We start from the raw sequence: 15,691 nt of genomic DNA on the forward strand, positions 1-15,691 counted from the left end.
CCCCCCCCTCCCCCCGTTCCTCCCGTCGTCACTCGTAAAACAGCTCTCTTCTGCCATTCACATGCATGTGTTCAGTGTTCACCAAGATAGTCACGTCTGCAGATAAGGGTAAAAGCTTACTGAAGCACCATTTTTATGATCGAATATAATGATAATTTGTAATTTTTGACGTTACCTTACTTCTTCCGTTTAAAACGAATTAAATTATATGTAATGGATAGTACTTTCTAAACGCAGATATCACGTTAATACAAAACTTTTATTACGAAAGAGCTTCAGAAGTAAAAAGGTGCACTGAACCGATATATTCAGAATAAATGTAAGAATTACAAACGTCTATAACTATGTAATGCATAGTGATGCATCAATGAAAATTACAGTGTGTGTGCATAAAAAAAAAAAAAAGGAAAGTAAAAATTCGATAGTTGCGCAAGCGCAATTAATCAATAGCCGGAGCATCCGCATGTTTTTAAATCAACATCTTCCAAACCGTTGGATCTCCAGTCCAGGCCTAATACCCACGGATTTGAAGTAGTGAGGGGTGTAACAACGAGCCGCAAATAATGTTTACTGGATATCCAGATTTCGGTCACTGTGTGGCCATCTTCAGGACACTATATGTAACTTAGAACATTAAAACCACTTGCACATGCACATTGTTCCAACTTCACCATTCATGTCACATATTTAACGTAGAAATTAGCCGAACAGCAGTGCAAATAGAGAAGTAATTTTGTTTTCCCTACCAGTTTCGGCAGTTCAGTATGTCATCTGCAGGCGACTCGCTTGCAGACAAGTCTTCGAAGGAAGCACCTGAGAATTCACGACAGCCAGAAACAGATGGCCCCATTATGCCAATATCGATAATTTTTTAAAGGTGACTGAAAATGGCATATTGAATTGCCGAAACTGGTTGTTGTTGTTGTGGTCTTCAGTCCTGAGACTGGTTTGATGCAGCTCTCCGTGCCACTCTATCCTGTGCAAGCCTCTTCATCTCCCAGTACCTACTGCAACCTACATCCTTCTGAATCTGCTTAGTGTATTCATCTCTTGGTCTCCCTCTACGATTTTTACCCTCCACGCTGCCCTCCAATGCTAAATTTGTGATCCCTTGATGCCTGAAAACATGTCCTACCAACCGATCCCTTCTTCTAGTCAAGTTGTGCCACAAACTTCTCTTCTCCCCAATCCTATTCAATACCTCCTCATTAGTTACGTGATCTACCCACCTTATCTTCAGCATTCTTCTGTAGCACCACATTTCGAAAGCTTCTATTCTCTTCTTGTCCAAACCATTTATCGTCCATGTTTCACTTCCATACATGGCTACACTCCATACAAATACTTTCAGAAACGACTTCCTGACACTTAAATCTATACTCGATGTTAACAAATTTCTCTTCTTCAGAAACGATTTCCTTGCCATTGCCAGTCTACATTTTATATCCTCTCTACTTCGACCATCATCAGTTATTTTACTCCCTAAATAGCAAAACTCCTTTACTACTTTAAGTGTCTCATTTCCTAATCTAATCCCCTCAGCATCACCCGATTTAATTTGACTACATTCCATTATTCTCGTTTTGCTTTTGTTGATGTTCATCTTATATCCTCCTTTCAAGACACTGTCCATTCCGTTCAACTGCTCTTCCAAGTCCTTTGCTGTCTCTGACAGAATTACAATGTCATCGGCGAACCTCAAAGTTTTTACTTCTTCTCCATGAATTTTAATACCTACTCCGAATTTTTCTTTTGTTTCCTTTACTGCTTGCTCAATATACAGATTGAATAACATCGGGGAGAGGCTACAACCCTGTCTCACTCCTTTCCCAACCACTGCTTCCCTTTCATGCCCCTCGACTCTTATAACTGCCATCTGGTTTCTGTACAAATTGTAAATAGCCTTTCGCTCCTTGTCTTTTACCCCTGCCACCTTCAGAATTTGAAAGAGGGTATTCCAGTTAACGTTGTCAAAAGCTTTCTCTAAGTCTACAAATGCTAGAAACGTAGGTTTGCCTTTTCTTAATCTTTCTTCTAAGATAAGTCGTAAGGTCAGTATTGCCTCACGTGTTCCAACATTTCTACGGAACCCAAACTGATCTTCCCCGAGGTCCGCTTCTACCAGTTTTTCCATTCGTCTGTAAAGAATTCGCGTTAATATTTTGCAGCTGTGACTTATTAAACTGATAGTTCGGTAATTTTCACATCTGCCAACACCTGCTTTCTTTGGGATTGGAATTATTATATTCTTCTTGAAGTCTCTGGGTATTTCGCCTGTCTCATACATCTTGCTCACCAGATGGTAGAGTTTTGTCGTGACTGGCTCTCCCAAGGCCATCAGTAGTTCTAATGGAATGTTGTCTACTCCCGGGGCCTTGTTTCGACTCAGGTCTTTCAGTGCTCTGTCAAACTCTTCACGCAGTATCTTATCTCCCATTTCATCTTCATCTACATCCTCTTCCATTTCCATAATATTGTCCTCAAGTACATCGCCCTTGTATAAACCCACTATATACTCCTTCCACCTTTCTGCCTTCCCTTCTTTGCTTAGAATTGGGTTGCCATCTGAGCTCTTGATATTCATACAAGTGGTTCTCTTCTCTCCAAAGGTCTCTTTAATTTTCCTGTAGGCAGTATCTATCTTACCCCTAGTGAGACAAGCCTCTACATCCTTACATTTGTCCTCTAGCCATCCCTGATTAGCCATTTTGCACTTCCTGTCGATCTCATTTTTGAGACGTATGTATTCCTTTTTGCCTGCTTCATTTACTGCATTTTTATATTTTCTCCTTTCATCAATTAAATTCAATATTTCTTCTGTTACCCAAGGATTTCTATTAGCCCTCGTCTTTTTGCCTATTTGATCGTCTGCTGCCTTCACTACTTCATCCCTTAGAGCTACCCATTCTTCTTCTAGTGTATTTCTCTCCCCCATTCCTGTCAATTGTTCCCTTATGCTCTCCCTGAAACTCTGTACAACCTCTGGTTCTTTCAGTTTATCCAGGTCCCATCTCCTTAAATTCCCACCTTTTTGCAGTTTCTTCAGTTTCAATCTTCAGTTCATAACCAATAGATTGTGGTCAGAATCCACAACTGCCCCTGGAAATGTCTTACAATTTAAAACCTGGTTCCTAAATCTCTGTCTTTCCATTATATAATCTATCTGATACCTTTTAGTATCTCCAGGATTCTTCCAGGTATACAACCTTCTTTTATGATTCTTGAACAAAGTGTTAGCTATGATTAAGTTATGCTCTGTGCAAAATTCTACAAGGCGGCTTCCTGTTTCATTTCTTCCCCCCAATCCATATTCACCTACTATGTTTCCTTCTCTCCCTTTTCCTACTGACGAATTCCAATCACCCATGACTATTAAATTTTGGTCTCCCTTCACTACCTGAATAATTTCTTTTATCTCGTCATACATTTCATCAATTTCTTCATCATCTGCAGAGCTAGTTGGCATATAAACTTGTACTAGTGTAGTAGGCATGGGCTTTGTGTCTATCTTGGCCACAATAATGCGTTCACTATGCTGTTTGTAGTAGCTTACCCGCACTCCTATTTTTTTATTCATTATTAAACCTACTCCTGCATTACCCCTATTTGATTTTGTATTTATAACCATGTAATCACCTGACCAAAAGTCTTGTTCCTCCCGCCACCGAACTTCAGTAATTCCCACTATATCTAACTTTAACCTATCCATTTCCCTTTTTTAAATTTTCTAACCTACCTGCCCGATTAAGGGATCTGACATTCCACGCTCCGATCCGTAGAATTCCAGTTTTCTTTCTCCTGATAACGACGCCCTCTTGAGTAGTCCCCGCCCGGAGATCCGAATGGGGGACTATTTTACCTCCGGAATATTTTACCCAAGAGGATGCTATCATCATTTAATCATACAGTAAAGCTGCATGTCCTCGGGAAAAATTACGGCTGTAGTTTCCCCTTGCTTTCAGCCGTTCGCAGTACCAGCACAGCAAGGCCGTTTTGGTTAATGTTACAAGGCCAGATCAGTCAATCATCCAGGCTGTTGCCCCTGCAACTACTGAAAAGGCTGCTGCCCCTCTTCAGGAACCACATGTTTGTCTGGCCTCTCAACAGATACCCCTCAGTTGTGGTTGCACCTACGGTACGGCCATCTGTATCGCTGAGGCACGCAAGCCTCCCCACCAACGGCAAGGTCCATGGTTCATGGGGGAAGCCGAAACTGGTAGCGAAAAAAAAATAAAATAACTTCTCAGTTTGCACGGCTGTTTGGCGAATTTCTTTGTTGTATATTTGACCAGTAGCTGTCCCATGCCCACAATGGTTCAACAGAGACATTCATGTCAAAGGTTGAAATTGATTGATTGTTATTGTCCGTGCCATCAAAGAGCGTCATACAAAAATTTGTGAAGTATGTTAAACTTATGTGAACTTTCCTTTAAATTCTCTGTAGTTTAGAGAGATATGTCGCTACGTATTAAACAGTTACGGCCGCTTGTAGTTGTTCAAATGTCTCTAAGCACTATGGGACTTAACATCTGAGGTCGTCAGGCCCCGTAGAACTTAGAACTATTTAAACTAACCTAAGGACATCACACACATCCATGCTCGAGGCAGGATTCGAACCTGCGACCGTAGCGGTCGCGCGGTTCCAGACTGAAGCTCCTAGAACCGCTCGGCCACAGCGGCCGGAAAGCTTGTAATCGCCACATTCATTTCGAATTGTCATACAGTGGGTTGAAAAAAAGTATTCCATATTTTGAAAAATATAGAATGCCCAGTAAACATAAGCTCTAAAATGTGTACTTTATAAACTATGAGCACTTGTTCATCTTCGCTGCTATGAAACACATATCGTGTACTGCAAGCTCTTTGCTGTTTGGAACTTCATACAGAATGCAGTAAACAAATGACGACACATTCTTCTGTTAGTGTTCTTATTGTAAACCGCATTCATATTTCTGGTTAAGTGCAGGGCATAGATTAGTTCTCATGCAAGGAGTTTGTGTTTCGATAAGTCTAAAGGTTTTACTCCGCAGTACTATAACTTCCACGTGATAACTGCTCAGGAAACGCACAGAAAACTCCTCTTCCCACCCTCCCATTACGATATTTTCTGCCCATCAGTTTTTACGGTGCATCAAGTTTAAACACAACAGCTCCAAGAAATAGACCGTTCATGAGGGTGTCAAACAACCAAGGTCAAGAACTGTTCACCACTGGAATTAGAAAATTCAGAGCGACGAGGTTTAGCCTTAAATGGTAGCAGAGACTGCACCGAAAACCGGTGACAGTTTCATTGTAGTAAAACCTTTATTTTTTCATCACAGCTCCTGTCTCTTTAATTACTGAACGTCGCTCCTGCATTAATTTAGTTTATGTAAATTTTTAAGCTAATGGATGCTTCAGGTTGATGCTCACGGAATCCATCTGCATTATTACTGGAAAGCATTAATTACGTAAATGTTCCGTAATGAAATTGCTGCTCGTAGCTGTTCCTTTGATTGACCGCGATTCGGCCATAACAAAAATATTTCAGTATTTTAAATAGGTATTTGTCTTGTGTCCGCAGCATACGCGGCAGTTTTTCTTTAGTAATACAGGTAAGCAATTTGAGCGGAATCTGAACATCGTTAGATGTACCTTCTCAGGTCCATTATCAGTATGCAAACATCACCAAAGCATTCTTTGAGAAGCTAACGATCCAGGAAGAATTTTTAAAAAAGTCACATTCAGACCATATCCTCAAACCACATGCCATTTCAAGTTACCGAGAACATTCTCAATCTGTCTAAATTCTTCGTGTGTGTTTATTTTTCCGTTTGTAGAATTACTCAGCACAGTTCTCCCTTAGTTGATCTTAGATTAGGACTAGTGGTTAGTTCGATCAGATCGTTGTAACAGATGTTCGTGGGCTATCGTGGGTCGTTAGTATTGATATAGCGTCTCGTCTTTTCATAGAATTAATGCCTCACATCTTCTTGTCATTTATAGGTAATTGCGCAGTTCATTATAGTGAAATGTTTTACTGTTACAATAATAATCATCAAAGTCAATCGTCTAGCCTTTACAGACGGCATGGCCCTATTAGTCGAGACCTGGGAAGAAGCCAAAGAATAGACCTTCGAACTAGAAAAAGGTGAAAAATAGGTCAGAATCTCATCTGAAAAGAATAAGATAATGACAAACATAAAACACCCACCAAAACGTATTAGCGTGGCAGAATAAAGAAACAGAGACCGTGCCCTGAAGAAAAAAAGCTATGAAATGTAGAAATAGTAAAGTTGAACTGGCTTTCCAACTCACCAAGAACACACACATTAAATTGTCCGTCTCACGGAATGCAAAAATAAGACATTACAATACTGTAATCAAGACGGAAGCCCAGTATGCAGTCGAAACCTTCTCCATCACCAACCATGGCTCAGTTGAAAGGCTGGAGACATAGAAAAAGAGATATTAAGAAAAATCTTTGGTCCTAGATTCCATAACAACAAACTAATTCACATCAAAAATGATACACTTTACCAAACTACTGAAAAACTCTGACACTATGAGGAAAAGATGAATTGATTTTTATGCACACATCCTCAGAATGAACCCGAATAGATGAACAACAAAATTATGACTGCTCATAGACAAAAACTGCAAAAAAAAAAGAAAGGAACGAAACGACAAGAAAGAGAGGTTACAGGTCAAAATGAAAACCAAACGAACAATCCACATGTCTGAAGAAGAAAGGAAGATCAGTAAGAATGAAATAATAATAGGCTAGCGGAAAGGCACAGAACATTAAAAATGTATTGATTAGACATAACCCTAAGTAGGGTAAAACGAAAGAAGAAGAAGAATTCTTTCTTCGATTTCGGTCGTCTCTGGACCACTTCTTCGTGATTTTGTCTTCTTTCATGATTTTTCGGTCTGTCCAGTATTTCTTCATTCTGTCACTATATTGTAGTCTTCTTTCATCTGTCCTTAACGTGATGCGCTTTAAGACCACTCAACTTCGTAATTCTGTTTCGAAAAGTTAGCCTGTCTAGAATTTCCGCTTTTGTAATGTGAAGTTCTACTATGTCGTTTTTTCACTGCCCTGAACCAACTGATTGGCGTATTGGGCCTTCTGTTGAAACGGTCAGATAATTTTTAGTCCCTACTTCTGGATTCATTCGAACCAAATGACCATAAAGGAAAATCCTCCTTTTCCTGAGAGCATCGGGTAGTTCATCAGTTTGGGTGAAGCTTTCGTCATTACTTTTCTCGTCTATATATTTTCATCTTTCGCTGGACCGAGCAAGTTTAAAGTACAAGCCCTCAAGAGATGTAGGACGGCCGAGAAAAAGACGGCGTTTATTATGTCAAGTCCAAACAGACCCTGAAGTACAGAAGAAGAAAAGCGATCTCTTGAATTCTGTGTATATGAAAGTCTAGAATCAATTGAAAATCTGGGCCCGATAATCGGTGAGCTCGTATTTTTCTCATTAAATGGCACTGCGGAAATGGTTCAAAATGGTTGAAATGGCTCTGAGCACTATGGGACTTAACATCTATGGTCATCAGTCCCCTAGAACTTAGAACTACTTGAACCTAACTAACCTACGGACATCACACAACGCCCAGTCATCACGAGGCAGAGAAAATCCCTGACCCCGCCGGGAATCGAACCCGGGAACCCGGCGCGGGAAGCGAGAACGCTACCGCACGACCACGAGCTGCGGACTGCAATGTAGGGATCGGCTCGTGACCTGTGACGGTCAGAATGAAAAAGTAAGTAATAACAAATATATACTCAAAACATTTTGGCACACCAAAATCACGTCTTTTAAAAAAAATCAAAGCATATGTTAACTCACCGATGAAATTCAGATTTACCTCGTTTGCTTTTGCAGATGACAAGCTTTCAGTGCAGGACACCATTCACGTTGTCCCGCAAAAAAGTAAATTGTAAAATCACAGTAAGAAAGAAAAAGGAACAAATACTTCCTGTATGCCTCACTTTGTGCGATCAGTTACAGCCTAAAAATGTTCACTTTTTACAGTTTTCAATAAACAAAACCCACTGATGATGGCATAGAGGTGCCGAAACATTTTTGGGTAATAAAAGAAAACAGATTTTGCATAAAATGCGGAACCTGTACCCAATAATTTAACTGTAAACGTGGAAAGAAACACAAGAGCTGCAGATCCAAACGATGAACCAAACACTACGGCTAACTTGGCAACGAGACCACCCACCATACAGCACAATAAATGTGCCTACGTTAGAGTTCACTTAGCTCCGACATAATGCACACACAACTAGGCAGAATACCATTCTGAACACGACCGAGACACGAAACGCAATGAGTACATTGCTCAGTGGTCAGCTGCAACAGCGCCACCTGTGGGCTTGGCTGGCATCTTCATTTATGTTCGAGCTTACATTTCTCGTTGTTGTTACGTTGGTCTCATAGACAGCTTTCTGCAGGACAGGAAACTGTATGTCCGAGTCGACGATAAAAACTCTGAAATGAAACTGATCTCCGCAGGAATTCCGCAGGGCTCTGTCATTTCGCCTCTGCTTTTCAACTTATATATAAATGACATCCCAACAGTCCCCCTTGTTACGGCGAGTTTTTATGCGGACGATACAGCCTTTCTGACAACTGGACGACACTTGGACCAGCTAATCGCTAGGATGCAACGGCAACTTGCTGTAATGGAACGCTGGGCGCTGCAAAATAAGATAACGATCAACCCGACGAAGACGGCAGCCGTTCTGTTCACACGGAGGAAACCAGTTCTGAACGACAGACTCCAAATAGCTGATCAGTTTATCCCATGGTCGCCGGGAGTGAAGTACCTCGGTGTCTACCTTGACAAACAATTACTCTTTACGCAGCATATTGACGACAAGAAGACGGACGCCCAGAAGATGGCCAGGTCATTGATACCGTTCCTGAAGAATAATGATCTCAACCCTAAGACTAAACTCCAATTGTATAAGGCAACGGTGGAACCCACAATGTTATAAGGCTCCACCTCGTGGGGAACTACGTGCGTCTCCAACTACAACAAACTCCAAGCGCTGCAAAACATTTGCTATCGATGGATCAAGGAGCTCCATGGTGGACAAGAAACGTCGACATCCGCACCGCACTCCACGAGACCACTATACAAGAGAAGGTCCATGACAAGGCTCTACGAGTTTTTGACAAAATCGATGCCCTTAGGGACGAAGTTCGACAATTAGAATCGGTAGGAACGGTAAACCCTGCAAGATGGCACAAGTACCGAGTACCGAAGTCAATAACGTTTCACCCCCCATAGGCAATCTGTCATAACACGAGGAAGCAGTCACACATAACAGCCTAGACACATTTCACCCTCTACAGCAGATAGACATCACCGAAGAGAGCAGGCTAAAGGACCCTTTGAGTGCCGAAGTCTAACTGAGTGTGTAATAAATAAAGTGTTTTTATTTTATCCTTACATCCCATCCTAGAAGATCAAGTCATCAAGGATGATCTCTTCAGCCCACACTACACAGAAAAAAAAAATTCGCGCGGTGTTTGTATTTCTATGCCGAGCCGCTGTATCATTGAACTCTGCCCACAATACGACTTCAGTCATCGCGGAGTCGAGTTACGTGCCGCAAAACGTCTGGCGCCTTGCGAGTGGATTCGTGCAAGGTAGCTAGCTAGCATGGTCCGGATCGTGGGAGCGACCGCGTGCGCCGGCCGGCGCTGGCTTCTGGAAAACTGCTGCAATAGGCCTAACCGTGTTAGGAGGGCCCGTTGTTTATCATGGCCGCTAAGTTAATTAGCGCGGCACTCGCGACCCTCGGAGCTGCGCGGCGGTAACGCAATTTGCGGAGGCGGCTGCGGCAGCACCGCCTCTCACGGCCCACTCTGCGGACGGGGGTGTCTCCGGCCCCCGGGGGCGGGGGGCGGGGCTGTCTCGCCCCCTGCAGCGTCTTGCTCTTTAGCGGCCCTGCGCATCAACCAGCGCCCTCGTAGCTGAACGGAGATCGTAAGAAAAGCTCTCTATTCAGAAGATCGCAAACTTTTTCGGTAAGAATAAAGTAGATGGTAGGAATTCAGAGCCGGCCGGTGTGGCCGAGCGGTTCTAGGCGCTTCAGTCTGGAACTGCGCGACCGCTTCGGTCTCAGGTTCGAATCCTGCCTCGGGCATGGATGTGTGTGATGTCCTTAGGTTAGTTAGGTTTAAGTAGTTGTAAGTTCTAGGGGACTGATGACCTCAGATGTTAAGACCGATAGTGCTCAGAGCCATTTTTAGGAATTCAGAGTAATTTCAGGTAAGGAACTAGTCTACGTCTACAGGATGGGGCAAATAAGAATGGCCAGGAGAACAGAGTTCCAGGGTACAAGGAAACGCAGTAGAGGAAAGGAAATACAGTAATAACCAGACTACGTTCGAAGTGCTTCTTGCCACTTTTGGGCCCTGGTCAGCAAGTTATTGAAGCCGGATCGAAGCTGGACTGCTGGATTTCCTGCAGTCTCTTCCGAAATGTTGTGCTGCAGTTCTTGAAGACTACGAGAGTTTCTGTGATACACATTAGACTAGAGGCTCCCCACACACAATAAACGCACAGTGACAGATCAGGTGACCTGGGACACCAGCAAGGACCGCTACCAGACTGACCTCTGCTAAGAACACTGACAGGCGTGAAGGTTGTGTAAGTGGGCTCCAGAGTTCAGCCAACTGTCTGGACAGTTGCTCCGTCCAGTTCGAAGTAACTGTAGGCCTTCACCTCCTCCGTTAATGCGGCCACAATTCGCTTCAAAATCAGGTTACCGCCAATTAGGAATTTGGAAGCACTCAACGACAGTGGTATTGTAAGGTGCCAGGACATGGGCACTTACACGTTAGCTTACCAACATTAGTATTAATAATAAAGGGACTGGCAAGGGCACCAGATCATGACTCTATTGAATTATGATAAATATGAGGCACTCTCGAGCAGGACTCCCTGCATGTCTGCAGGATTGAGCCACTAACTTAAAGCCTTGGTGAAAAGCGTCGGAAGTTGAGAATTGTGGAATGTAAAGTCTGCAGCTGGCCGTAGCTCGCCGGGCCGCCGTGGACGGCAGGTAGCGGTCACCGTAAACGCGGGACAATACGGCGCTTTTGGGGGTAGCCCGGCATCCGGAGCCACCTGTGCTGGGCAACAAAAAAAATGGTTCAAATGGCTCTGAGCACTATGGGACTCAACTGCTGTGGTCATCAGTCCCCTAGAACTTAGAACTACTTAAACCTAACTAACCTAAAGACATCACACACAGCCATGCCCGAGGCAGGATTCGAACCTGTGACCGTAGCAGTCGCACGGTTCCGAACTGCGCGCCTAGAACCGCGAGACCACCGCGGCCGGCGCTGGGCAACACGTGGCGAAGACGGGAATTTAGTTTGCCTAGGGGCGTCATGACCTACTCGAACATTGGGTACATCTCAGTGGAGGGATTTCGGCGATGTTAGAGCGTTCGACATTGGCCGAAACTGAGTATTCTTCCGCCGCGTTTTCGTACGCGTGGGAGACGAGAGAATTGTGGAGGGACTTCGCCTTCAGCCATCGAGCAGTACGGACTTGGAGACGGCGTCTGGGCCATCGTCTTCGAAGGGAGATATACGGTCTGCATCGCAGCATTGCACCAACGCGTGTTCCGTGCAGAGTTCTGCGGTTAGAGCTCTTTGTGTGCTCGGAAGCGAGATTTTCACCAACGCCTAACCACTTCCAACAACTTACCTAATATTCTCGATCTAGAAGTTATCCTTGCGAGGTGCCGAGTATTTATCAACGCAGCTGTCGGTAATAGGGGCGCGTAATAGCAAATTGTTAATGTGCCATTCTCAGGAGTGTGTGGGTGGACAAAGAAATTCTCATATTTTTTTTTTTTTTTTGTAAATTTTGTCAGTTGTGGGGAATATCAAATTAAAATGCCAATATTACGATCGAATTATCGACTTCATCGTAGCTAGCATTTACCCTGTCCCAGTAAGCTTTACATGCCCAGACGGGAAGGAAAGAAGGTTTGCAGTCTTCTATGTCAGCGACGGACTGATAAGCTTACAGTATAACTTTAAAAATGACGGAGAACAGCAATTAGTCGTCGTTTCCTTTCAGGCTCTATTAAGCAAATCTAGATTTTTGGATAGTGCCTAATCATTACCAATGCATTATTTCACAGTTTCAATACTAGTACGCCAGTCCCCTCTTGTTCGGGATTCTGTTCAGTTCATACAAGGTTTCAAAATGTTGGCAATCTAACGCCCTCAAGAAGTCCGCTCCTGGTAGCTGAGTGGTCAGCGCGACGGACTGTCATACCTAACAGCCCGGGTTCGATTCCCGACTGGGTCGGAGACTGTCTTCGCTCAGGGACTGGGCGTTCTGTTGTCCTTATCATCATCATCATCATCATTTCATGCCCATCGAGACACAAGTCGCCGAAGTGGCGTCAATTCGAAAGACTTGTACCAGGCGAACGGTGTACCCGACGGGAGGTCTTAGCCGCGCGGCATTTTATTGCCTTCAGGAGAACAGATCCATGTCCTAGTCATTCATTGTTACCTCCGTGAACAGCCACTCACAAAACTGGAGGCGCTGAGGAGCACCAGCTGGCTTTAATGCATGAACAAGAGAAACTCAATAGGGATGCATGTGCAGGTCCAAGTGGAGTGTTCGTCCGAATGATCGACGTGATATCATGCGACGGGCGTCGGGTTGATTTGGTAGGACTCTGAAGCGTTTTCTGGTGAACTGCAGCCACATTTTCTCTTGTGCGTGCACGTTTCGAAACGTTTTTAGACTTAATTCAAAACAGCTCCTGTATGACGCCATTTTAGGACTAAGCTTTGCACGGTACTCTTCGCTGGCGCCTTGATACCACTAAACTTCCCAGCAAAAAACTGACCACGCCGTTTCCACGACTTTGCTGTCACGTAACTTTCCACACCCGCTGCTCCACTGAAAGTACTGTCGTTCCCTTTGCGTTGCTCCATTCACACTGTGCAAGATGGTACTCCAGGCGGGTCTAAAATGAATGCGTCCAACGTAAATACTGAACGCAAAAATGAAGATTTGGCCCTGTTTGACTACCGCCTGAAGCAGATCTTAGGATATCTTAATGGTGATTCTCTCCTTGCTCGCCCGGAGGCGAAGTCCAGAATCGTATAAGTTCGCAACAGTACAGTGCCTAGCCATTCTAACAGTAAAATCTCCTGAGAGCAAAGACAGCAAGCCCGTCTGTACTAAAAAAAGCTGATACTGAGCGACCGTCAAACCCAGGCGCTCCAAAAGGAAGACCACTTCTCTCCACTGCTGGCTTCCCAGCAAAGCTCGGCTCCCCTCCCTCGTAACTCAGAAGGCGAATCATATTCTCGAAACCACGAAATATTCTCCCTCTCTACAGGTTCTTCCGAACGCCGACCAACCATATTGTAGTCTTTTGTCGTCCAGCGCGAATTGTTTGCGAGTAAATACCTATACTCATACAATGGTACGCTTCCTAGAGTGAAAAGTCCTCGGAAATAACCCATCCTGTGATTTCCGAGGTAACGCTTCCTCTTTCCTCTCTGCAGCGGCCAAGATTTTCAGAGTTTCCGAAGAATTATCCGGTTATCCTTCCGGCCCCACTACAACACTGGGCGGCCGCCGCTGTATTGTGCTTCCGCGCTCAGGTGCCCAGACCGTCCGTCTTGGCACTTCCTGTGTGAAGCAGGACCAACACACCTGAGTGGGCTTTTCCACCCAGGACTTGAGATACGCCTGCCGTTTCATTTCCGCTTGCTTCCAACCTCTACTAGTATAGACCGTCATTCATTACGTCGTTTTGATAATAAAAACAGTCCGTCATCTTTCATGCAATAAGCGGTAACAATTATTTACAATGTGACAGTGTCAGTCTTCTTTAAATATTCGTATATACGATGTACAAACTACCAAATGATACCTAATTCCGGTTGTAAATCGATGCAAAGTATGTAGATGAGTGCTTGTAAGATGCGAAATTATAGCTACCTTACAACTGACAGGGAGCGAAAGGCTATTTGCAATTTGTACAGAGACCGGATGGCAGTTGTAAGAGTCGAGGGGCATGAGGGAGAGGCGGTGGTTGGGAGGGGAGTGAGACAGGGTTGTAGCCTCTCCCCGATGTTATTCAATCTGTATATTGAGCAAACAGTAAAGGACACAAAAGAAAAATTCGGAGTAGGTATTAAAATCCATGGAGAAGAAATAAAAACGTTGAGGTTCGCCGATGACATTGTAATTCTGTCAGAGACAGCAAAGGACTTGGAAGAGCAGTTGAACGGAATGGACAGTCTCTTGAAAGGAGGATATAAGATGAACATCAACAAAAGCAAAACGATGATAATGGAATGTAGTCAAATTAAATCGGGTGATGCTGAGGGGATTAGATTAGGAAATGAGACACTTAAAGTAGTAAAGGAGTTTTGCTATTTAGGGAGTAAAATAACTGATGATGGTCGAAGTAGAGAGGATATAAAATGTAGACTGGCAATGGCAAGGAAATCGTTTCTGAAGAAGAGAAATTTGTTAACATCGAGTATAGATTTAAGTGTCAGGAAGTCGTTTCTGAAAGTATTTGTATGGAGTGTAGCCATGTATGGAAGTGAAACATGGACGATAACCAGTTTGGACAAGAAGAGAATAGAAGCTTTCGAAATGTGGTGCTACAGAAGAATGCTGAAGATAAGGTGGGTAGATCACGTAACTAATGAGGAGGTATTGAATAGGATTGGGGAGAAGAGAAGTTTGTGGCACAACTTGACAAGAAGAAGGGATCGGTTGGTAGGACATGTTTTGAGGCATCAAGGGATCACAAATTTAGCATTGGAGGGCAGCGTGGAGGGTAAAAATCGTAGAGGGAGACCAAGAGATGCATACACTAAGCAGATTCAGAAGGATGTAGGTTGCAGTAGGTACTGGGAGATGAAGAAGCTTGCACAGGATAGAGTAGCATGGAGAGCTGCATCAAACCAGTCTCAGGACTGAAGACCACAACAACAACAACAACAACAACAACTGACGCAGCCCGCTCTACGCTCTGAACCGGCGTGGATCACGTGGCGAGGTACACATGGTGTGCGCGTCGCTGGGTATGGTTATATGCATACGTTCACGTCCGATCTTCTCTACATAATCCGTAAGCCACCATACGGTGCCTGGTGGAGGATACTGTGTACCAATGCTAGACTTTCCGTTTACTGCTCCACTCGCAAATAGAGCGATCGATAAACGACTGTCTATAAACCTCGCATGAACCCTAGTTTCTCTCATCTTTCGGGTCCTTCGGCGAAATGTACAATGGCGGCAGTACACTCGTTCTGCAGTCGGCCTCAGATGGCAGTTTTCTAAATATCCGCAAAAGTGGCTCCCAGAAAGACCGTCGTCTTCCCTCCAGCGATTCCCATTTGAGTTCACGACGCTTCTGCATGATGCTGGCGTGTCGATCAAACTTACCTGTTAGAAACCTAGCAGCACGCCTTTGAACAGCTTCGATGTCTTCCATTAATTCGACCTGGTGGTGATCCCAACACTCGACCTCTACTTTCACACACGAGCTACAGTTTCCTGGAATTCTCCCAACAAACTGAAATCGACCACCAGCTTTCCCTGGATATGACATAACGTGCACGTACCATTTCATATCGGCTTGTTAGTCAGTCAGTCACATGTTCCATAA

Source organism: Schistocerca nitens, chromosome 1, assembly GCF_023898315.1.
Source record: "Schistocerca nitens isolate TAMUIC-IGC-003100 chromosome 1, iqSchNite1.1, whole genome shotgun sequence".
NCBI classification, from domain to species: domain Eukaryota; kingdom Metazoa; phylum Arthropoda; class Insecta; order Orthoptera; family Acrididae; genus Schistocerca; species Schistocerca nitens.